Raw genomic sequence first — 25061 nt, 5'->3', positions numbered from 1 at the left:
TCCTGACTCCAATATCTGCAATTTTAACGATTCACGGTACTATGTATAAAAAATGTGGCTTCATCGGAAAAAAGGATTTGATTGATGAAATGTGGATTGCGGATACATAAATCCTGCATAATTTCAGAACATTGAAGCCGGCGATCGGGATCGTCGTCGTTTAATTCCTGATGTAGTTGAATTTTGTAGGGATGGTATTTTTCTTTTTTTTTAAATACGTAATACCGATCGTTGGGTAACTCCAGCATATTCACCCATTTGTGTTGAACTACTGTGAGTATTGTCATGTACATTTAATAAAATATCAAGTTTCACATTGTCTTCAATTTTAGGACGCCCAGCGTTTGGAATATGTTTAAGGTGCCCAGTTTCTCCAAATTTTCGGACTATTTTACGTACTGTTGATTGGCTGATGGGTCTGTCTGGATATTTTGCGTTGAATAAATTGCATACCTCGTTCGGTGTTCTTTTTTATCTCCGCATCCGCTAAGAATTAATATTTCTATGCGTTGTGTTTCATTTAGGTGAGCCATAATTTAGTATTCAAAAGTGAAAGTAAAAATTACAATTGACAACTGATGACAATTCACAAAATCAAAACATTCAATAAATATTACAGTGAGTATGCCACTATCACTTGCTTGAATTAACATTTGACAAAAAGTTTCAGTGTTTATGAGATAACTTTTTGTGTCCATTATTATTTTTACTTATTTTTGCTTAGTAAGTAAATACTTCAGAAGTATTTACTTCAGAAAGTCATGGCAGGAACCGATGGATGGCATTTCGAACATTTAATTTAAAATAATTGTTATACATAATTTGGTTACTTTAAAGTACATTATGAATTAAATCATTAGTTGCAATTTAGTTGAATTTAAATTAAAAAAAATTGTTTTTGTACCCTTAAAAAATATTTTAGTTAAAAATGTAATGTCGTTAAATAGAGAATTAAATTCTCGTTTAAATGAGGTGTCGCATTATACCAATTTCTATTTAAAAAAATTAACGGTTATGTCACTACACCCACACCGGTGACGTCGTCCCTACTCCATGTACGTTATAAGATGGGTATTTTATAACAAAAATCGACCTGTTTCGGGATTTCCCTCAAAACTCGACGGTTCTCGAAATAATGTTAATATTCCATAATTTAGCCGTTCACTGTATATATTTTTGACTGAGGTAATGTTATATATATTTCAAAAATGAAGGCACGAACATGTACTTACTCTATTTACCACGCATTTCTCACCGTCTAGCCACCATTCATGCTTAAAATAAAATTTTAGCGTCGAGAACGAAGTACATAACATCGTTTTTTCCCGACCGAAATTGAAGTCTACTATAATAGCTTCTAAAACGCGAACTAAAAGGCTTCGTCTCAGAATTCGAAATAGAGAAACCCAGCTGTGTTTTAGTGCAAAGAATGTGAAATAGTCCATCAAGGTGCTGTTATACTCCATTATATATTCAAAATATATAAACTTACGGGTCACTTATTCGCGTTTTTCCCTGGCTTTAAACGTGATTCTATGAAATTTTCAAATTTGTATGCAAAATATATGAGCTTTTGTACCAGATGTATTTCGGAAAGAAAAATATTGCTTGGTATTCTAGTCAGATTGTGATATCTTTTATATTTTTACGAGTTCTATCAAATAAAGTATTATAATTCACTTTTTTACACAAAATGATATTCCCTAGATATTCTGGTATACTTATATCTCCTTGAACTTGAGATGAATATTTAAATCAAATTTTCTCGATCTTTTATCACGTGTATCTCATTTTAAAAGTATTTTTTAGAAAAATTTTGGTTTATATCGGTCAATCATCAGTTGTTATCGTATCAATCAGCTATGTAATTTTAATTCTGGGGATGAAATTATGGTTGCTTAATTTTCTCTTCGTTTATACATAGTATGTCTTCATTTCTTCAATCCTTTTTTGTTATTTTTTCCAACTATTCAAGTAGGTCGACAAGTTTTATTCTTCTCCCAGCCTGTTTTCTCCCTGTTTTCTCAATTCTAGTATTTGTGTTGATAGCTTTTCAGGTGTTTTTCTTCTTGTTTCCAATCTATAACCAAAGTGTATAAAATAAACCGAAACATATTTCGGTTTATACTTCATTTCATAACACTGAAAATACCTACATAGTGGTATATAATATATGGTGGAGTAATAATAGTATATAGTTATAATTAAACTTCAACGAGAGGATGACTATACTGTATTTGCATAGGTTGCTAGTTTACGAACCCTCGCATCAGAATAAAAATATGCACTTATAGTTCTAATATTTTTATTTGAAACAAGAACAAGAAACAAATTTATCGAGTAGTTTTGCGTAGTTATTACACTAAGAAAAACTAGAATTTATATGTATTTGCTATATTGCATACAATTGCGTTTTCACAATGTTTGTAACCGTTTCAAAAAATGTATTATTATAATTCCGAGTAAATATTCAAAATAACGTTCACGCCATCTATCCGCCGGGCGCGGAAGCATCTAACCTACTCCAAGAATCAAACTGTAGTCCTAATGGTTCCGACCTTGGCCGTCTCCAAATTGGAGCGTTCGTAAACTCTTCGCCATTCATTTCCCTTTCTCTCTTTGTAGGTCCATCAAACAGGACAAAAATTTTGTTTGAGTGGTCTCTTGACGAGGTAAGCCGAAAAATTCCTTTTCTCTTAGATATTTTGAAATAAATATTTATTTTAAACCCGAGGTTATCTAAATAGCTATGAATTTATGGTATGTGTTCTGAAACTAACAATTCGAAGAATATCCCGTTTGCTTAGCCGCCCAATCCTATATATTTTTATGGTGGATATTATGTTTCTGCTGCCGATATATTCAACGTTCTGAAATCCTAGCCTGAGTACCTAGTTGGTAAAAATTATTCCTTTCTACAAGCCACACAAGCGTTTGGATAATTCAGGTTGTACCAATTTTATATTTTCTTATCGAACAGTGAAGATTATCTATGAACTAAATAACAGTGAATTGATTTATTATTGATCTTTTAATTACAATAAATATCTACATTCTACCTAATTTACAAATATATATATTTTTTTATGTGAACGAATTTCGAAATTTGGCATAAAGTATAATTTTATTTTCATATATTTCTCATTCATAATCTAATGCCAAGATATAAAATGTTTGTTTTCTGATATGATTTTAATTTTAGTTTTTTTATGAGAAGTAAGTACTTCTCATTTGTAATTTAATACCGTAAACACAGACTTGTTTATTTCTTTTCTGGGATGACGTAACTATTTAACGTAGAATCTTTTAATAACTTTTTGGTCGTTATAAAATATTAAAAGGTTAGTTTTATTTTAAATTTTTTTTTATTTCTTTGTCTGAGCTCGTTTCCTTACAAGAGTAAACTATTAAGGAATGGCGCCCAATTCATTTTAATTTTAAAGATCATACAAACCGATTGTATATGAATTTAGGAAGAACCACTCCCAACCTCTTCCGACACGAGCAGAAAAGCCTAGATTGTTTGTGTACTTAAGTAAATAGTTTGCTTACGTTATAGGTTTAAATGAGGTTTTAGAAACGCAAATTTGTTTGCCGTATTACCGCGTGGAGAATTGAGAGAGATTTTTGCACTGTCGACACGATAATGGATTTCAGGTAACTAAAAGTTATTAATCTACGCGATAACAGATTGGGGTTGCTTTGGAACGGGTAATAATTTCTATAAAATATTCGGACGGAGTGGATTTATAATTTTTAAAAAAAATTCTATAGTTGGGCAAATGAACTACTTAATTGGGACTTTCCACAACGTATGGTATGGAAGTTTGACTTCAAATTTCATGTGATGATGTCACTGTTATTGACAAGATTGAATTATGATAACAAAACAATTATATGTTTGGTTTCAACCCTCAGTTTTTACCTACAAACCTTCTGTAATTCCGGAATATATATAACACTGTTAAGAATACTATTAATATGTGCATTTCAAGTGAGTTTAGAATTTAAAGTCACCTCCAGATATTTAGCTATTGATTATGGTTATGCTATATTTGGCATTGGTTCTAACTAGTTTCTTCCCAAATAATCTGAGCTCACCTAAATTATTGAGCTTTCGTTTATTTGTCTACACAACTCCTTTTGTTTTTGAAGGGTTGTTTTTTAGATATAATTTTTTTATAACAAATTTTTGAAAAGTACACCTGTAGATTGTTTTTATGATATTCTAGTGACTTAAATCAAAATGGTGGATGGACGCCATTAATACATTACTTTGTTCAATTGTCCATCAAAGCTGAAGATTAACATATCATTAAGGGTAGTGTATACATTTATTTTGACAGTGAATATTAAACTGTCGACACGGAGTAAGAAAATTCCTACAAACATCTAGGAATATGCAAGAGCTTTCGATTGAGGTATTACTTGACATATTTCAATAGTTTTGCAGAAAGGCGCCCATCTACCATTTTAAATGATTACGTTACTAAAATATAAAAAAAATGTGCAGTCAATTGTAGTCATTAATTTAAGTTTTATGGTTCAGAAAAAAATATGGGTATAGGCCGACTTAAGAGATGGACTGTTTAATATTTTACAAATTCAGCGGACTAGCTACAGTTATTTTTAAGTGTATTATAATATACGTAAAAAAACAATATATAAAGCTTATCTAGAGCTTTATAGTTTTTACATAATTAAACTTACTACATAATTTTCTTTTTCTTTCAAGTTAACACGAACCAATTAGGAACTCTCTGTATACGACCCAAATGTATACAGTTAATTCATTTTATATCTAAATCCAAATCCGATTTAATTACTTGGAATCGTCTGGTTTTATTAATTGCAAAACCAATATCGACCCCGGCGCACTGGCATATCTGTGACATTTTCCGGATTTTGAACGACCATAAAGGACACTAAACTATTGTTAATTACGCCCGAACGGGAGATAACTAAAAGCCGAGCTCCAGTTTCGTTGGTCGCCTCCTTTTAGAGCCAGGAATAGTTTTGGAACTCGAGGAAAGGAGACTACAACGCTTTAATGACCTAACTCTCCTTAGAGGAACTGTTCAAATTTTGCTCATAGTACAGTCAGTGTAGTAGAAATGATATATATTCGATTATGTAGGTTGTGACAAATTATTATTGTTTGAACACTTCCCGAATTATATGCTATTAGGGTCTTCCCAGCTGTTCGATGGTAAACGCATTGAAATATTCGCAAAATTTCATGAAAGTGGAGAAGTTGTAATGTCTAGTTTAGGTTTGTCCACCGTGGATACTGTATTTGTTAGTTTATGAAATAATATACATACGAAATAGGCTATTAGAATATAGAAATTATAATTAATACAGTTTCGTTGTTTATCTGCAACTACAAAAGGTCGACTTATCATTATCATTTCAGTATTCTTTGTATTTATATGCATATAATACAATTTGGTGTCCATTTTGTTCATTATTTATTGTATTAAGCATACTGACGCGACTAATGGCGTAATGCTGTACGCGGCGTACTGCCTTTATTCAAGACTACCATCTTAAGTATACAGATGAGATGCGACGTATGGCGTAACGCTGTACGAGGCGTACGGCGTTTATTGGACATTGCCGCCTAAAGCAAGTAGAACCAAAACTTAGTTTATATCATATTCAATCAAAGATGGAGTTTATACTGCAAATAAGATGACAAGGTTGGGGATATGGTAAAAAATAATAGTTTTAAGTACATTACACATTACACAGGTGGTGACATAGATGGGCATAAATGCAATAGAATTAGAGCAGGATGGATGAAAAGAGAGGAGGTGACTTATGTGTTATGTAACACAAAGATTACAATGAAACTAAAAAACTGCCATAACACTAACTATGACGTACAACACTGCATGTGGCAGATGTGAAAATGCTTAGTGGATGAGTGAAATTGATAATAAAGGATACAATTAGAAATGGATGTATTACGAGAAATCTAGGGTTGACCCCTAAACAATTGATCCTAAAAATAAGCATAGGTTAAAATGGTCAAGCGATGTTCAATGCCAAAATGATAATTACCCAATATGAAGACATTATGTGTTGAAAGTTTCTGGAAAGAGTATGGGAAAGACCAAATAATACCTGTGGAGGACTCTTAGGCAGGATCTATCTGTGGGGGGATAGATATAGTATGATCCAAGATAGAAGCTTATTGATAAATGTAATTAGGGAAGATGGCTCCGCATAGGGATAAAGGCAAAGAGAATGATGCTAAACGAGGGCAATAAATAGGTTTACCATTGTCCTTTTGCACCTTTAATTTTCTTTTCTAAATTGCAAATATTTTTTTAAGGTAAGTATATTTTGAATTAAATCACTGACGGCGTTTGACGTACCTTAACTTTACGTATTTAGTAAAAAAGGAGTTGCCGTCATCAGCACACTTTGAACGATATTAGCTGAGGGTTATAAAATTAGCTTCAACAGCTATTCTAATGAATATAGTTTGAAGTTTTTATATTTCATATTGTTTTGTTGTTTTTAAACTATTTTTAAAGAATATAAATATAAATACAGGTGCGTTAAAAATATGCTCGATTGGCAGACATGTGGAAGAAGGAACCGTGGAAAAGATGGAACCATTAGGAAAAGTTAAATTTAAGAATTTTTAAAGAGCTGATAAATATTTTGTTAATTATTTTAAGGTTTATAGTTCTTTAAAAAGACAAATAAACTGTGGGAGACGTTGCCACCATCCTATCCCTCAGAGGTTGTAATTAAATAGCTTCTTCTTTTTATCTCACCGAACCGTATCTTACGAGTATCTATTGTGTAATGACCTTCAAATACTGTTCTTTTTTTTCTTTTTGACGATGTTATTTTTGCATGTCTGTAGAGTTTTTATCTTCAGTTTTCTTTGCTTTTTTATTTATTCGTCCAGACACAACGAGAAGTGTTATTTATTTTCAACTTGTCATGTCACCACATCTTTAAAATTGGCATGGCATGTAAAGCAAGTGCTTTCTGAATTTACACTGATAAAAAATGTTTTGCTTAAGTAACAGTTTACTTTTTAAAAATTATAGTTCAGAAAAATGATTGTTTTGAATGTACATAAATTACCCTTACGTATTTTCTGAAATTGGATTTGGAAAAAAAAAACTTCTCTTACTTCAGGACTTTTTAGTATCCTAAAGTAGACTGGATATTCTGGCGTCTATAAAATTTAGTAGTTATGATGCGATGTATGATTGGCAGCTTTGTGTTCTTCTGTTACTTTGTTAATTTCTTTTTTAAATGAGGCGCCCAAAATATTGGTATGGATCGTCGTTCCTTATATTCCACGTTACATTTACAAATTTGTAAAGCTCTATATCTTTTTTATCTGTATTAACAACCACGATAAAAATCCTTTCGTTTTATTCCATAACAATTTTTAACATCCTAATATATTTATAATCAGTAATATAATTACAATAAGTAAATTGTCTGACAATATTTAACAGTATGTATTAATATTATTAAAGAAAAAATGTCTCGTAGAAAACTTCCTCTGTATTCTTGGCACTGGAATAGTATCACTTACGTCTTAGGGTTTGGTTGGGCTTCTGCCTCTAGATTCTATTGGGCTTCTGCGATTAAAATGGGTTTTAAAATAACTTTATACGTTAAAATTTTGTTGTCGGTTGACAGGTTTAACTTTCGGTCTTTTAGGTTTAAGGCACTGCTGTTTTGCTTGGTAAATATATGTTTTCTCCAATGTGAGCCTGCGATCGAAATGCATTCCCAAGTATTTTATGTTGTCTGTCTGTGGCAGAGGTTGACCGTTTAATAATACCGCAAGGGAGACAGTTTCCCTTACGGTTTGTAAATGTTACCTGCGCAGATTTTGTCTCGTTGGCTCTTAGACGCCACATTTTTAGCCATGTTTGTATTGCGTTTAGGTTAGGCTGCACTCTGTGTGATGCTACGGCTGGATCTTCATGAGAAGAGATTACTGCAGTGTCATCTGCATAAGTAGCTGTTATGACTTCTGGTGATGTAACTAACTCCGGAGTGAATATCAGGTACAGCACTGATTCCAGAACACTGCGTTAAGGGATTCCAGCCATAATTGGGTAAAGTCTACATACTCATCGTGATGTTTTACAAGGTAATGTCGGTCTTGCAGGTAGGACCTTAGGATTTGGAAGTAATTGTTGGGAAGGAATTTTCTGATTTTGTATAAAAGGCCATTATGTTAGACTTTGTAAAATGCCTGGTAGATGGCTAAGAAGATTCCAGAGTAATATTTTCTGTTTTCCAGTGATTGGCGTATTTGTTGGTAAACCCTGTGAATTAGTTCAGTGGTAGCGGATAACAGCAGTTTTTCCAATATTTAAGACATAATAGAGAGCAGGCTAATAGGTCTGTAGGACTTTATTTCCTGCAAGGATTTTTCGGGTTTTGGAATTAATATTGTTTGAGCTAATTTCCAACCTAGAGAAAAATTTCCTGTTCTTAACAAGGCGTTATGCAGTTGTATAAGATAAAGTAGGGCTTTTCTTGATAATTTAAGATTCTTATGGTAATTGGGTCATACCCTGAGGACTTTTTGGGGTTTAAGTTAGTGTGAATAATATTGACTTCCTTCAATGTGAATTTTTTTAGAGGATATTCAAGTTGATAGGGAGATTCTAGATAAATTTGGATTTTATTATCTATATTAGTACGTTCAACTGCAGGAAAAGGCTGGAAAATCGTTTTAAGATGTTCAGCGAAAATTTCGACTCTATTGCTTTTTGCTTATGCACCATCTTCAGTGAGGATTGGAGTGTTCGAGAATTTGGAACGTTCTATTTGCCTGGTTGCTTTTCAGAGGGAATACTCGGTAGCTTCTATTGGAAAAACATGTCTGAGATAAGAATGTATACTATTCTTTTTGTGGTTATTTAATAACGCTTTTGTGCTGTAGCTCTATTCAGACTGGTCTTGTCTTGTAGTGCTCTCGTAAGCTGCCACCTACGTTTTAATATTCGTTTCTCAACAATATTTTGTTTGATTTTATTGGGTAGTTCATGAGTAGGGCGGTTTATTTCCTTGATTGACGTTGATTTCCATGCAGATTTTTGTATGGATTGCTTAAGGAATCCCGTGGCATTGTAAATTTCCAGGTTTGTTTTTAATAAGATATTTAATTCTAATATATTAGTTAGTAATTCTCTGAATTGTTCTCAGTTTGTGGATTTGTTAGTTAATGTAGCAGAGGTGTTCTGTAAAGGATTTCTCAACTTACTTCAATTAAAACAGGAGAATGGTGAGAAGACAGATCATAACAAGAAGAAGCCCTCAAGTAATTAGTAAACCCATGTTGACACCAAAATCTACCAGACTTGGTATTTTATTTCTGTCGGTAGGTTCACCCGTGGATATGTTTTTAAGATTGTTGTGTTGCATACACATGTAAAGTGGTCTTCCTTTTGGAGAAAAAGTCTAGATCTCCAGTATGTATGTTTAGCAAAGAACTGAGTGAATTTTTGTTTGTTTATATTATGCCGTGGTGGACAGTAGATAGCTATTATTGTTAATAGCCCTTTCCAATTTCCAATGGATATGCCGGGGGATTGCAAATAATCTCTAGTGGTTTTGCTATGCTCGTGACATATCAATATATTACAAAAATTTAAAAAAAAGTAGGTGGATAAAGTAACGAACAGTTTGAACAGTAAGTACATAAACAATGCATGCGACTGTAAGTTGTAAGAAAATGAGAATGACAATTTTACAAAAGTTTATTTATTGATATAACTAGTTCGCCCAACACAGAGCTAGGTAATTTACATCATCATCATCAACTACGTGTCCACTGCTGGACATGGGTCTCCCTCAGCTCTTTCCATCTACCCCTGTATTGTGCCTCCGTTCGGCTCGCGGAGATAAGAATACGGCCGAGGTCAGAAGGCCCTGCCTGTCGTAAGAGGCGACTAATGGGTAGGAATTGAGAGGTGGAGAGCCGTTGCTTGAGGTGTCGGATCTGCAGAAACGCACTCGAGGCGCTTAGGCGTCACGGTCACCGGTCTACATTCCTAGTATCCGAGACGAGACTCTCGTGGGACCACTTTACTCTCATTCCAAGAGAACCAGGCGAGGTTGAACGAGCTGGGCCCGTATACACCTCTTTTGGCCTTACATCACCAATCGAGAGATCCTCGGCGGCGACCTGTCTACGTGCGAGGTGGAAATTCCTCTGCCTGCGTCACCTGTCCACCCATGGGAAGGGATAACGGATGGGTGAGGTAATCGCAACACAGGTACTACGGGGGAGGTGGAGCCCCGCGATGCGTATGCAACGCGCCACCTTCATTTTGGTGTCGGACTCGTAGGGGCAGTGGATGCGCTAACGGTCGTATGCCGAAAGGCCAGGTAGACCAGGGTCCTGCCAATTTTAATTGGAGGGCATAAAGCACAGCTATGCCCCTGTCTTGTGCGGCTTGCATCCAGTTATTGCTAACACGCTTCAGGTCGTCAGTCCATCTAGTTGGTGGGCGTATTGCTTCTTGTCTTGGTCTCCACTCGACAAAACGTTTTGTCCATCGGTTGTTTGATAATCTGGCGACGTGTCCAGCCCAATTTAATTTTAGCGACGCGATCGTCACAACAGTCGTCATCGAAAAATTTACTTATCATTTACTAATCACCAAAAGTAAAATAATATCATTTTGATTCGTTTTTTGTTTTATTGGTAAGGAGTCCTTGCCAAAATAATTGTTCTAGCTATCATAGTTTATTCCTTCAGATTTAAGATATTAAATTATTTAGATAAAAATAAAAAATAAAAACGAAAAAAAGTTAAAGAGATCTGGCACTGGAACTTTTAATCCAAACTTTTATCTGTTGTAGTTTTGGCTGCACTAACTTGTTAGACGAACAGACGTATGGCACAAATGGATCGTAGCCTACCCGATAGATTATTTAGGTAAAAGAAGTTAATAGAGACGAAATTTTTATATACTGTATTCCCAAAACGCAGTCCCGATTGTCTAGTAAATCTCGTAATTCATTTTGCAAATCTTTACTTCGACTGGAAGCGGCTGGAAGTTATTAATCATGCACATATGTGCATAGCCAATATTTAATTATTGTAACATAAAAGTAAAACATGTGCAGTTTATCAACACAATACAACTTCGCCAATTAAAAAACAAAACAAAGAATTAAATGTTTATTTTCGAAATGTTTTGGTCGATTATAGATAAGTATTTATAAATGGAAAGTTTTTAATAGATATTAATGAATATGTACTTCTATTATTTATGATTATTCTCCTTTTTGCATTTAAAGTAATCTGCAACAGTAAGTTTATTTCAGACATTAATAATGAGTGGTAGGAATTTTTGTGTTGCATGTTTCTGTCAATGGCTCTGTCCAAATATTCCCTCAGTTAATCGACAAAGTTTTGTGGTATACGTAAAATATACCAAGGCGACAGAATTTATGATTTTTTGTAATTAAATGATGGCAAACAGGTAGTAAGTTGTAGTTAACTTGTTTGGATACTTTAAAAGATATGTTCGTAAAGGGAAGTTACAAAATTCAATTTATTTTCGGAATAAAATTCTTACACATTAGATATAATTATGCAGATGGTTCTTTGTAGCTCAATTTCAGAATTTTTGTTAGTAAACAAATACACAAATAAAAAATGAATATTGTTTTTTATTTGTGTATTTTGAGTAACTTGTATATCTGTCCATATCGTTTCCATTTTTGAAGCAAATGTAATTAAATTTCCAATTTGATTTACAATTTCCTTTCTTGGCGTATGAACGCATTATTTTAATGATAGACTTTAATTTTACTCAAAAAAGAGCTTTAGGCTAACATCACAATATTTTTACCGCCCATTTAAAAATAAATATTTAGTTTACACAACACACAATGCACATGAACTATTGAGTAATCTTTACAGTTCTTTATCATTATTTTTATCAGTGTATATACGGCCGTAGAGTAATGGATCAAGAAAGTGATATATCTACCTATTCAATGTACTCTTTCTAGCGAAAAATTACGTACATTCTAACCTTGAGCAAATTACTCACCTTCAAGTTGCTTCATGGACTGTTACAACACGTTACAGAAATAATACTTTAGTAGAATATTACCGCATAATGTAAGTTACACTTTTAACGTAATCAGATCAGCAAGAGCTGTTATTAAATATATTTATTTAAAAAATCTACCATAAATAGGTTAAACATATGAAATATTCTTATTAAAGAATAAGAATGGTTTTTATGATTTAAGATTTATTGTTATTATTTTAGACCGCTTTTAAAACACCAAAAAATAATAATAGATAGTGAAATATTGCACACAACAATTAATAAAATAACTTAACCTTAATTGACCCTAAATCTGATCCAAGTTTAGATGATAGAATAGCGACCACACACTTGGTGCAGTAAAAAGAACAATAATAAAAAATGTATCACCTGCATACTATGTTTTGAAAAACAATGTTGACGAAGATAAGATCTTGACAGCAAAAGAATTATAGGTACACGCAAAAGATGCCTTCATCAAAACGATTAGAACAATGCAAGTAAAACGAACAGAAAACAAATATTCAAATAGCTTATATCTCATATCCAAAGAAAGTGTAGATATGATCCTAAAGGTAACTAAACAATATGTGTAATAAAAAATCAGCATACCAATTCGCTACAAAGTAGAGAGTTGTTTCAGTACCGAACACATTACCTGAACGTTTTGACAAGTATGTTTCAAGCTGGTTGAAAACCATACATTACTTATGAACACTTTCTTTTCTCAATATACAATTATTCCTCTGAAACCTGGACCATTAGAATATCACATATAAGAAGAATGAAAGAATTTGAGATGTATAATAGACGAATCTTTTTAATGATGTATGTCATAAAGTTTTGGCACAAAATTCATTGTCTTTAATTGTAAGAAAAAGAAAATAATATCAAGCTGCCTTTGGAAACAAAAGTTTGTTTGCTTTGCTTACTGACAGTTGAGATTTATTTATTTTGAAGTTTTCGCTCAAAGATAACCTATAAATTAGAAATAAGAAAAAGTATCTACAAGTTGTTTGGGCGGGAAACCAAAGCTGAAATCTGTCGAATATTTCAAAATTAAAACATTTTACACAGAAGCATTCATAGAACAATAGTGGAGTGGGAACAGGGAACACCATCTCTAAATCTCCCAAAAACTGGAACACAGAGGACAAAGATATTGGTGAGAAGAGAGATTGATAAGACTGGCTCGTCAATACAGATCTTCTAAGAGTACGATACCATTGGAATTGAGAAGGAATGGCCTTAAATAACAAAAGAGATGTATGTGCTCCAAATAATCTCAATACCCTCAAGCGCAACTCCCTTGTATACCAAGATGCTGTGGTCAACTGAGACGGGTATACTTTGCTAATGAAAAAATCATTATTGCACATGACAGAGAGTATTTAACTTTGAGTAATTTTGAAATGAAGGGAAACATTAAGTTTGATCCCGAACTTTTGTCCGAGTGAGGGGAGCAGCTTTGAATAGTTAAGAGCTATATTGATAACTTCCTTTCCAAATGGCTTCAGTTTGTCTACGAACATTATGCTAATGAAAAGATTATGTTTTGGCCAGACATAGAATCATGCCATTACTCAAAAGATACCCAAAACTGGCTTCAACAATACACAATTGAGAAATTGATTTGAATTGCGTCCAGGACCTCATGAGACACATTGGAAGAAATTTGCGTCTAGTAGAGTAGAATGGCTCCACATAATTCGATAGTTTAGTTTAGTTAAGTATTGAGTTATAATTTATGATAACTAGTTGGTGTTAGCCTTCGTATTTACAAGGATATTAACATTATTTTGTCGTATAACTATTATTTGGTCAGATCACGCATGCCAACAATATGGAAAGGTTAAAAATATTGGAAAATCAGAGGGAAAGGGAGGTAGAACACGATCGGCAGGTGGATTGGAGAAACTAATAGATAAAATTTTGTGAGTAGAGTACTAGAAAACCAGAATGAATAAAGAAAGATGAAGAGCCAGAGTCAAAATTGAAATATGTATATAAGAACTCAGAAGAATATGAACATTCCACTATACACATCTGCTAGGATTTTTGGAATAAACAAGTATTACTTAAAAATATTTAATTAAAAAAGAACTATCGTCAAATACTTAGGGTTCACCAGTTTTATGACATTGTAACATATCTTATATAGCTCTCAAAATTTCAACAATTTCCCAGAAGTCCCAGTGCATTAAAAACAATACACCAATTTCATAAACTGTAACGTGTTAGTATTCTATAAACCTGTATGGCAATGTATATTGCATTAAATTATAGCTTTAATATGTACGACTAAACACTGTTGACATGAAAGAGTTGTTGCATATAAATAAATAAGCTTTGTAATACCCATACATTCATAATTAAAAAATCCTTGATGAAAATAACTTTTTTATAGCCATCTTTATTTTCATTTATTATTCAATTCCTGTATATTCAGCCTAAAATTTGGCACCCTTTATTACCGGTTATTAAAACATCATAAAGCCAACCACTTTTCACTCGATTTTACAATCACTCTGGTGCTTTTTTATTAAGTTTATTAAATTTGAGATGTCGCCCACCCTCGTCACCTAAAAAAGTAATAATAAGCTCTTCTCATCGTGTTTTCCGTAAAAAAAGTTCATAATGAGATCTTTTAATAAAACCCCCAACACCCAGTTTAATCCGTTCCTAAAAAGTACTGGTAAACATTTATCATCAACTTTGGGGCTAATGAATGACATAAATTACAAGCTGTGTTACCAGAGTTTTCCGATGCAAAAAATTAGGTAGTTTGTCAGATTGTTGGGAACTCGACAACTTGTTTTTTTTTTTATTTTCTTTTCGTCATTACGAGAAAGTATGTGCTCTGGCCCATACGTTATGTTGTTTCTGAAGTTTAAAGCAAATTATGGGAGTATAGCAAAACTTTGTTTTGATAAAAAACGACGAATTGCAAAAAGCTTCTAGGGTAATTGTAATGAATAAATAAAAATTAGGTTAAACTTCTTTAATTGCAATTAATTATATAAGTATAGTGAATGAGTTTGAAAAATATGAATAATGTAGGAGGTTTGTCTTTTTAGTTTTGCATATAATCGTTTAGAGGGCGTTACCAATAAAACCTTCCGACAAAAATGTAACCTCAATCTTTTGACATAAATCAGAGTTTCATTGCGATACAACAAGTCGTGTAGATACAGTGAATTTTTGAAATTAGCCAAAAACATTCTCAAGAAATAATTTTTTAGAATTTTCGGAGAGGATTATCCCAACAGCAATGTCTAGCTGAAATGGTTTCTGTGTTTGGGACTACATCATCACACCAGTCAACTATTTTCCGCTGGTATTGCAAATTTTAAGGGGGTTGCTCCAGTCCCAGTCTCAGCGACGAATCCAGACCAGGTCCACCCAAAACAGCAGTCACACAGCAAAACATTGACGCGGTCCGTCAGCTAATTAAGGATCACTGCCGTTTAGCATACCGGGAGATAGAGGAATCTTTGGGCATTTCAAAGACCACGATCCAAAAGATCTTACATGAAAAACTCGGTGTTACAAAGTTGGTTTCCCGTTGGATCCCTCATTTACTCACACAAGAACAAAAAGCGGTTCGCATCAATTGGTGTCGAAAGAAAGCTTAAAAAAACATTTATAGTGTTGTTAGTGGCGATTAATTATTTACTTCTACGAAAAAAACGGCAATCCGCTGTGTGGGTGTTTCACGATGAGGAAAAAACCAGCAAAATCTGGTCAACAATTGCTTTAGAAGATTGAAGAACGGTTACTTCTAATTGGCATATAACCGTTTGTTTACCAGAAGTTATCGCGAAACTCTAACAAAGCAACACACAACGACGAATCATCCTACAACAGGACATTGTCCAAAAGACAATAGAGTTTTTGGGAGCTTCAAAACATCGAATTGTTAAACCATCCACCGTAGAGCCCTGACCTAAGTCCCAACGACTTCTTCACGTTCCCAAAGATCAAGAAGTCAATGCATGGGCAGCGATTTCAGTCGCCAAAAGAAGCCATCAATGCCTTTAAAACAGTAATTTTGCAGGTGTCAACTCAAGACTGGAATAACTGTTTCACCAATTGGATTAAATATGCAAAAGTGTATCGATCTTGGTGGGACATATTTTGAAAAGCAATAAAGTACTCTAAGTCTATATATTTTGTTTCTTTATGGCTATATGCAAAACTAAAAAGACAACCCTCGTACATACCGGGTTAAAATTCTGAGATATGATTTTATAAGATATGTATCTAGCAACTCTTATATCCATCTAAAGTTTAGTCCTGCGCACAATGGGGTAGAAATTGGAAATTCTGATAACGATGAAAACTCATAAGTTAGAACATCTGAAGCATATTGCAAAAAAAATTATAAACGTTACGGCCTTTTCCAGTTAATTCTCCATGGGAAGGTAAATGACAAAAAGGGCCCCGGAAGAATTCCTGGCTGCAAGATTTAAGCAAATTTTCTTTTAAAGCCACTTGCCACTCTGGAAATAAGGCACTGCTTGAACTACGTCACACCCATTTTGGTTTAATGGTTTTCAGAAAAATCTGCCCCACCACTAACAGGGTTTGCTTCCGGATAACTAAACTTAATCTAAATTCGTTTGTTTTTGTTATCCGCTGAATGAATGCATATCTATTGTGAGTTTTGTTTCACAGTATCCTTAAACGTACCGCTTACGATTACGAAGGATTCGGTTTTTGAATGGAATAAGTAAGAAACTTATGAAAAGATACATGAGAACCCAGTTTACGGGGTTCAATATCTAATGAACCCCAAAGAATAATTCCTGGGTGCAAGATTTAAGGAAGGAAATCGTATAGCACCACTACTACTGAGCTCTTTCATGCTACAACATACAAAGTCAAGATAGCAGCCACGATGATTGCCAACATCTAGAATGAATTGACACCATACGAAGCATTTTCATGCTTCATATTCCATTGTGTTCAATTAAACTTAAATAATACATTTACATATAATGATACCCTTTTATGACGAGTGGATGATCCAGTTAACAAAATTGAAATAACGCAAAACGAATCAGACAACAAAACACAAAAGAAATTCTATTTCTTTTGCATTTAAAATTTTATTTATTAAGAAAAGTTTATTTATGATTTCCCAAGTGGAAATCAAAACGTCAAACAAACTCATTTTTAAGTAAAATTGTAGTTTATTCCCAATCAAAATAGTAAAGTGGATATCATTAAGACAGAATATTAACAAATCCCATAACTTAATTTGAGATTGATTGTCACTGCCAAATGAACAAGAAAGCTGCACCATAAACAATATTGGAAGTTTTAAAATTTTTAGGCAAAAGTGTTCCTAAAAAATCTATATAGTACTCTGTAATTTTTTTTATTGCTTTTTCCTATTTCTAGAAAAATGGCAAAATATATCCTAAACAATTTCATTTTTTGTTTGTACTTTATTTTTTCAGTTTATAAATTGTTATATCCATTTACAGTGGTTATTACAATATCAGTCACAAGCCATTTATTTACTTTTCAGCAATTTTCCACTTTATTTTGGTATCATTTGCATGCAATTTTGAACTTAAACAACAAATAGATTCATTGCTATCGTTACATTTTTATACCTAAATATATCAACGCTTTTACACCTATATTTCCAGATGCAATAATAATTCTATACCCTTGACATCTACCATATATTATGATTTATGAAACTAACAATAGATATGTCCGGAAATACGATATGTACGACTGAATTTTTTGTATAATGCATCCGTGGTAATCAGTCATGGTCGAGGTCATAAAAAACAATTTGTAAATTAAATTTTTTTTTAGAATCATAATAGTATTCCACAAAATCGTAGAGAGTGGCTCCTTTTTATCGGTTAAAATTTATTGGTATTGTTAGCTACTGAATTACTTTATCTACTAAGGATAAGTATCAAATTGTGAGCTATTATTTTCGTTTGGGTCTTTGGGTATATTATACACATAAGATATCTAATGTTAGACATAGATCTCTCTATCTCAGGTTATATCCATCTTTTTAAACCGGTCTATCCCATTGTGAACTTCCTCTTGTTCGCTTGAATGTCATGGTCTCCGACCGATCTATAATAATCTTATACCAATATAAGGTAATCCTCCTTCAATGTATGTATTAACCTTGCTTAGGCGGTATGCCTCTTCAAAGAGGAGTCTCCCTTTTTTTAAGGGGAGTTTTGGATGGTAGTAAACGTAAGTAGAATGGGGAAGAGTGGCAGTATGCTGCTAGCGGAGCGGAGAGGCAGAGGTAGCTTCTCAATTAGGTTAGTATTTTTTTTATGACAGGAAGGAAAGTTGAAAGACAATCATGCCAATATACAATAGAAACGGCTCTTAGATTAGCGTTTTTGGCTTGCAGTTTATTTTGTCTGCGATATTTGATGGAAGTATTAGGTTTCCGATTTTAATGGAATATCGAAGGAATATAATCTAGCCTTTCTCTTTGGAGAGTTATCCGGTTCTCTTCTTCTATTATGGTGTAGGGTGACCTAAATAAGATGACTTGTGTTTTGGATGGGTTCAAGGTAACCCTCCATCTGTTGCACCAGTTTACTACTTTGTTTAATTGTAATTGTGCTCTATCGAATACAGACGTGTGTGCCTGCGTTCCTCTAAGGGTACCAGCGGAAAGTAATGCCGTGTCATCGGCATAAACCAAGATAGTTTCTGACCTGTTCAAGAGGTGGAGGATGTCACTATAGATTGTGTATAATCTCGGAGCTAAAATTGAGCCGTGTGGTACTTAGCTAGTGGAGTAAATAGGCAGTCCTGTACGGTGGAGATTTTCGATCAGTCCGGCAAGCCAGACTTGATCGGAAGCCTTCTGAACGTCAAGAAAGATGCCTATGGCGAACTGGTGATGTTCGTTGTTAGATTCTGAAATGAAAGTGGATGAAAGAGGAATTCTATAATTCTTTCCTTAAAGATCATCCCGTAGACTTTACCTAGCGTGTTTAAGAGCAATATTGGTCTGTAGGATTTTGCGCTGGTTTTGAGTTTCCCTGGTTTATGTTTCATGATTGTGTTAGCTACTTTCCAGGGGGTAGGAAAGTAACTCAACATTAGACATACATTGATTATGTTGGTAAGCAGCTGCATTATGATACCCTCTGGAAGTTTTTTGAGACATCTGTGGATGCCATCAAGACCAGGAGACGTTTTTGTCCCTTGACGTAAAAATGAAGTAAATTGACGTAAATTAAATAAAAGCTGATAATAGCTAACCTATGACAGTTCATAATGTAGATTCCAAGAGCAACAACGGCGCATGAGAACACAGAGTCATCCTTCGTTCGATAGAGGTCGCTATCTTCTTCTTAAAGTGCCTATCCGTTCCGGACGTTGGCGATCATCACGGCTATCTTCACTTTGCTTATTGCAGCGCGGAACAGAGGTCGCTATAAGTAAATTAATTTGGATTAAACAATAAAATAGCCATCTACCGGATAATTATGAACTGTTGGGTAGAACCGGCATAGCAACATTACTTGTACATCTTCCATTTGTGTAACATTTTGGCTAAGATTTTTAGTGTTAACGACTACTCATGTAACCGAGACTAACGACTTTACGGGCCTCCCGAAGCACGGTCGCGGCTCAGTTAATAGCGTTATGTATATTACAAAACATAACGTAAAATGAGCTGGATTTTAAGAGATTCGCTGTAAAGTGGCTTCATAACCAATATTTTTAGTTCTATTATTTTTATTTTATTTTTTTATGTAAATATTTTGAATTTTATAAAAATAACTCGATTGTAATCCATGTTTATATCCAAATAATCAAGTTAAACTATCGTTTAACAAACATTGTGCACATACAATGCTACAATATTCTAATTAACATTCAACCATTAACTCTTTATAGATGCATAATGCAACGGTCAACGATTACAACTATAATTAAAGAAATAAATATAAATTAATATTCTCTATCAATTGTTTATTTATTATTCGAACACCTACAGTCCTGCTCAACAATCAAAGATACGATCTGTTCTTTGTGGGTGTCTGTGTTGGAATAGTGACTGCATAATCAACTATAAATAAATTTTAGACAAATAATTACAGTCGGTGTGGTTACTATGACTAATAATTAAAGACATCTCGACAACTTTTCAAATTTGTTGTCATTAAAAATAAGATGAAGTGGGATGGTGGCGTTTTTTAACTTAACCGGTGCATTCAAATCGCTTGTATTTTAACAAAAGAACAACCCAAAAATATGAAAATAACTATTGGTGTAGGTATTGTGCCAAAAAATTATTAAATATTGTTACTGAGATTGTGTAGTAGTCAGAATTTAGTAATGTAAAATTAATAATTGTTAACGGTAAAATATTTAACACAGATTAACAAGAGACAAAACTATTTTAAATGTACGAGGCCTACTCTATTTAAAAGGATTATATTATCAGATAGGGTTAGCTCGAAGGCAAAAAAGGCAGGTCTCTTACCCATACTTTCCACTACTGTGCATACATTGTAGTTTCCAAACAAGAATGTATGAAAGGATGACAAAAGAATATCTAATAAAGACCTTGGGTGTGCTAAGAAATAATATGGATCTGAATCTATTTCTTTTGCGAAAGCGAATAATGGTAACAACATAGATGAAAATTATAAGAAGGATAATTTACAAAACATGGAAGATATTCGGAGACACAGCAAAATAGTTCAAGTTAAGTGAGAGGTACCAAAAGGAAGAATAGAATGGAATAAACATATTGATAGAATGGCGCAAAACAGAATAGTAAGCACAGTAGAAGAACAAGATATAGAACAGTATAGAATATAGAACAATAGTAAGAAACACTGGAAGACCTAAGAAACGCTGGCATAACTATTCAGGAAATACCGAAGATTGAACAGGCATTTTGGCTACTAAGAAGAATGAAAAATATGTTTGTTTTTTTTTGTATTCACTTACCAATGTTCTTGTTTTCTTTTTAACTTCTTTCAATATCGGTAACCTGAACCCTACTAAATTTTACTGATGAAAGTGTTACTGATACTGATAAGCAATTTGTTTAGTCAAATGTTTTTTGCTTTTTTTGCTCTTTATTTTTTTATTATCGGTAAATTTTTAGAAACTCAAAAGGTATAATACGGGTTCGAGAAAGAAATGTCTTCTTACCACTGAAGAGATGGTCTCAACATGTTAATTACTCAAAAATAATTATTTTTTGAGTAATTAGGCATTAAAAATGCAACACTTGATTACTATAAAATAGGAATAGAGAATGCATATTATACGTAGCATTTGTACTCACTTAAACCGATAAGGTGTTCTTTGATCCACATACCTACAACAAAAAAGATATAATTAATTATTATTTTATTAACTAATATACAATAATATATAATCATGTTTATTTGGTGAAAGGAATTTTACAAATAAAAATTTGTAAATAGGTTTTTCTAATCCTAATTTTTGTAGTAATTCTAAAATCAAAAAGTATTACTATTTATACCTTCTTAGTTTAAAAGGAAAAAGACAGTTAAGATTTGATTTCACGTATAGTGCGTCTATGTATGCGCTTATACATATTTCGCCCTAAAAGGGCTCTTCAGAACGGCTATTCACAGTCGCTCTGAACGTGAAAATAAATCTCGTCTGTCTTAGGAAGCAACTCTAACATGGCTTCGTATGGACGCAAATAGCGACCTTTGATATTAAAATCCGTAAACTAATTTTCGAAACCAAATTCAGATTTTTGCTTTAATCTGTGCCTTCTAAGAATTGCACAATTGCAAAAATTCCTCAGCGACCGGACAATGAAAGTGATACATTTTATTGATCTCATGAGAATCGTATAAAAGGGCAAAAATCGTGCAACATTTATTAATTTATTTAACAGCTTTATAGAAACTGACTTCATTTGTGGTAAAATGCAAAAATTGCATATGAAAGGTGCACTCTTTCAAACGACATTTTATGCTAATTTTTATAGGACACTCTGATCAAAAGGTATCGAATAAAAAATTGATTTCGCACGAGTAACTGAAATTCAAAATCGTCGGTCGCTTCAAGCGTTGTTTCCGAGAGAACGATTTATTATACACAAAAAGTGCTAATTAATATTTTTGTTTAAACTTATCTCATCTACATTTTTTGTTTGAAATTTTTTTTTTACGGCGAGGCGTACAGATTCTTGGCAAATTAATGTTTTCCGTTGCAACACGGGGTTTTAGAGGAAAACTCGTGGGTAAGAGTGGCAAACTTTTTTGCATCTATTTTGGGGACGCAAAAAGAGAAGCAAAATTAGGTTTGTTCGTATGATTTTTAAAGTAAAATCTCTGAGTAGTGAACTATACTGTAATAGTGTAACAATAAACGTAGTGCTGGTCCTACGGGCAGATTATTGAATTATTATAATAAGTATGTATGTATTGTATAAAACAGAAAGAGCTTTTCAAATAAACAAAGGATTTCCTTGTCTAAAACTTCAAATTAAAATGTAAAGCACATAAAAAGCTCTCACAACTATAGTCTACTTGTAATGCGGAACAAAACACTCATGTAAATCAAATTTTCTGGAGCGATAGAAGAAAAAACCGAGCTAGAAGCAATCGCATCAAACTTCGGCGGTGTGATTTTTTATATTTCGAGATATATGAGGAAGTTATTTCGATTTGTGCTGAAAATATACGATCTATTTAGGAAATGGAAGCTAAAAAAACCTCCATATTCACTTCGCCGATTATGAATGTGGCTGTTAAAATATTAGTTTCCCCACTTTTTGTCTGATGTTTTGTAGATATATACGTTTTCAATTACACTAAACTGGTTAAGAACAGACCGCAATCGAGAAATTTTTATACTTTTCGTGAGTCAATCATGAAAAAATGTAAACAATTGGAAAATAAATAAAAACAATACATTTGCAAATTACAACAGCTTTTATATAGTAAGTAGACTGGAATATGTTCTTGGGCTAGAAACAGGAATTTTTTTTCCATAGAGTAGCCTCCCCTCCATGCCAATATAATGTACGTAATTGCCTAAGTTAAGGAACAGTCGAAATAATTCTAACTTTAATACGAGAGTGCACGAAAAAATTTAAATTATTAATGATAGAATCACGGTAGCTACCAGGAGGTTCTGAAACTGTTTTCTTGTGGCATGCCTAAGTTAAATATTATGTTTATATGTGACTAAGCCACAATTGATTGCAATGAAAATTATATTTTATATTTGTTTTGATGTTGCTGGCATATAGCCATGTTTTGAGTTGTTTCACCTTGGGCTGATATCAAATTCTGATTTGTTGTGTGTTTATGTGTTGTATATTTGTATGTATAGATAATGTGTCTATGACCTGTATTCTTGCTGCTGACTGTAAGGCATATACGCTTCTTATAAGGAGAACAGAAATATTTTTGAAACAACTCCCTTTATCATAAAAAATAATATGTTTATCTATCTTAGAACCTAAAATCTTAATGACTACATAGAAAATGTTTATATAACAATAACCTACATACTAGATTATAAAGCTGGAATGCAGGGGGATGCAAGGTAGATAATTATTCCAACTTGTGTACATCATCGGTCCTACAATAATTATTTATTAGAATTTGGTAAAAAGTTATTAATAAACGTATTTACATCTATCCAATGTGTAAAGTTTGTTAACAAAGCAAAATAAGAAGATTTTCCATTCTAATTGCTGTACGACGGCTAAATCAATATATTTCTTACTTCACACGACTTCTTCTTTTAGTATTGGCAACCAGAGCCTGCGACATGCTGCTTACGGGTTTGCTACACATTTTTCTTCATTAAGTGAGATACGACTGCTTCTTTGATTTTCCTCTTTTGTTTGTCAGTGTTTCATTACTTTTGATACATCTTTCTATTGTACTCTGTGCTCATTATCCTAGGCATGTTTGCATATCTGTGATCTGTCGAAGTCTCTGTTCTTGATGTATGTTTCGTGCTCGTTTATCGTGACACTTCGCGGTCTTGTGGTTCATTCACAGGGTATTCTATAGCTGCAGTTCTTTCACCTCCCTTATGTGTTGTTAAGCTTGGTTTTGAACAGAATAGATCTCAATGTATTGATCTTAATTCTTCTTCTTCCTCTTTATAAGCAATTCTGCTTGTTCATTGGCGGTCGTCCGATACTTCTGCCGATTGGTGACTTATCTCTTGCTATTTTGACGACACGAGTCTCCTCCATTCTGCTTATGTGGTTATTCCATTCTTTTTTTCTATTTTGTGTCCATTCATTTATACACTGTACGTTACATTTTCTTCTAATGTCTTCACTTCTCTTTCAATCTCTCAGCGTATTTTGATCTTAATTAATCTAATAAATTAGACTTTTGCAAATTGCTTATAAATCTTTTAACTATTTTTGATTGTCTGCTTTTAGGTAGACCTGAAGTTGTTGCTGGATAGTGCTATAATAATACCTTTTTCAGGCAGAAAAGTAAATTCGACATTGCCATTTTACAATCAATTCAATCAAAAACAGTTTTTTTGTCGTACCAATTCGACAAAGAAGATATTTGTTTCTCATTGCGTCAAGTTTAGAATTCACGATCTCTAAGTTTTATCCCAATTCTTCAACCACTAGTACAAGAATATTGACAACGAATTAGGCAATTATGCATGAAATATAGAGGACGAGCCAAATAATATTATAATATATACTATACTTACTATAGAAAACTCATTAGGGCATATTAGAATCATTTAATTAATTTCAATGCCGCCAAATAGCTATTTATAATGCTATTATTATAGCATTTTATTTAGATTTACTCTTATGCGTGGTCGGCTTCTTGGAATACATTTCTCCACATTTGTATCTCGGGCCATATGAATATTAATCCCCTTTAGATGCATTATGTCCCATATGACCGTGTCTTGCCATCATATTTTCATACCTATACAGGGGAATATCCAATATCCAATTGTTGCTGTATGAATCATAAA

The 25061-nt window shown here is 33.3% G+C and overlaps 1 protein-coding gene across 5 annotated transcripts in view; it reads right to left on the bottom strand.

Annotated features, from left to right (window-relative positions):
* The window catches only part of RapGAP1 (Rap GTPase activating protein 1), a 738255-nt gene that overhangs the window by 115863 nt on the left and 597331 nt on the right, over positions 1-25061 (bottom strand). The window contains exon 1 of one of the 5 annotated variants that reach the window (XM_072520472.1): positions 21388-21408. The exons of the other annotated variants lie outside the window; for them this stretch is intronic. The gene's annotated coding sequence lies outside the window, so the exon portion shown is untranslated. Of the gene's footprint in view, positions 1-21387; positions 21409-25061 lie in introns of those variants that run through there. 5 annotated transcript variants of the gene reach the window in all.

This window comes from Diabrotica undecimpunctata, chromosome 1 (genome assembly GCF_040954645.1).
Source record: "Diabrotica undecimpunctata isolate CICGRU chromosome 1, icDiaUnde3, whole genome shotgun sequence".
In the NCBI taxonomy this organism is placed as follows: Eukaryota; Metazoa; Arthropoda; class Insecta; order Coleoptera; family Chrysomelidae; genus Diabrotica; species Diabrotica undecimpunctata.
Note: the sequence above shows the minus strand (reverse complement) of the source record. Positions and strands in the feature narration are given on the sequence as shown.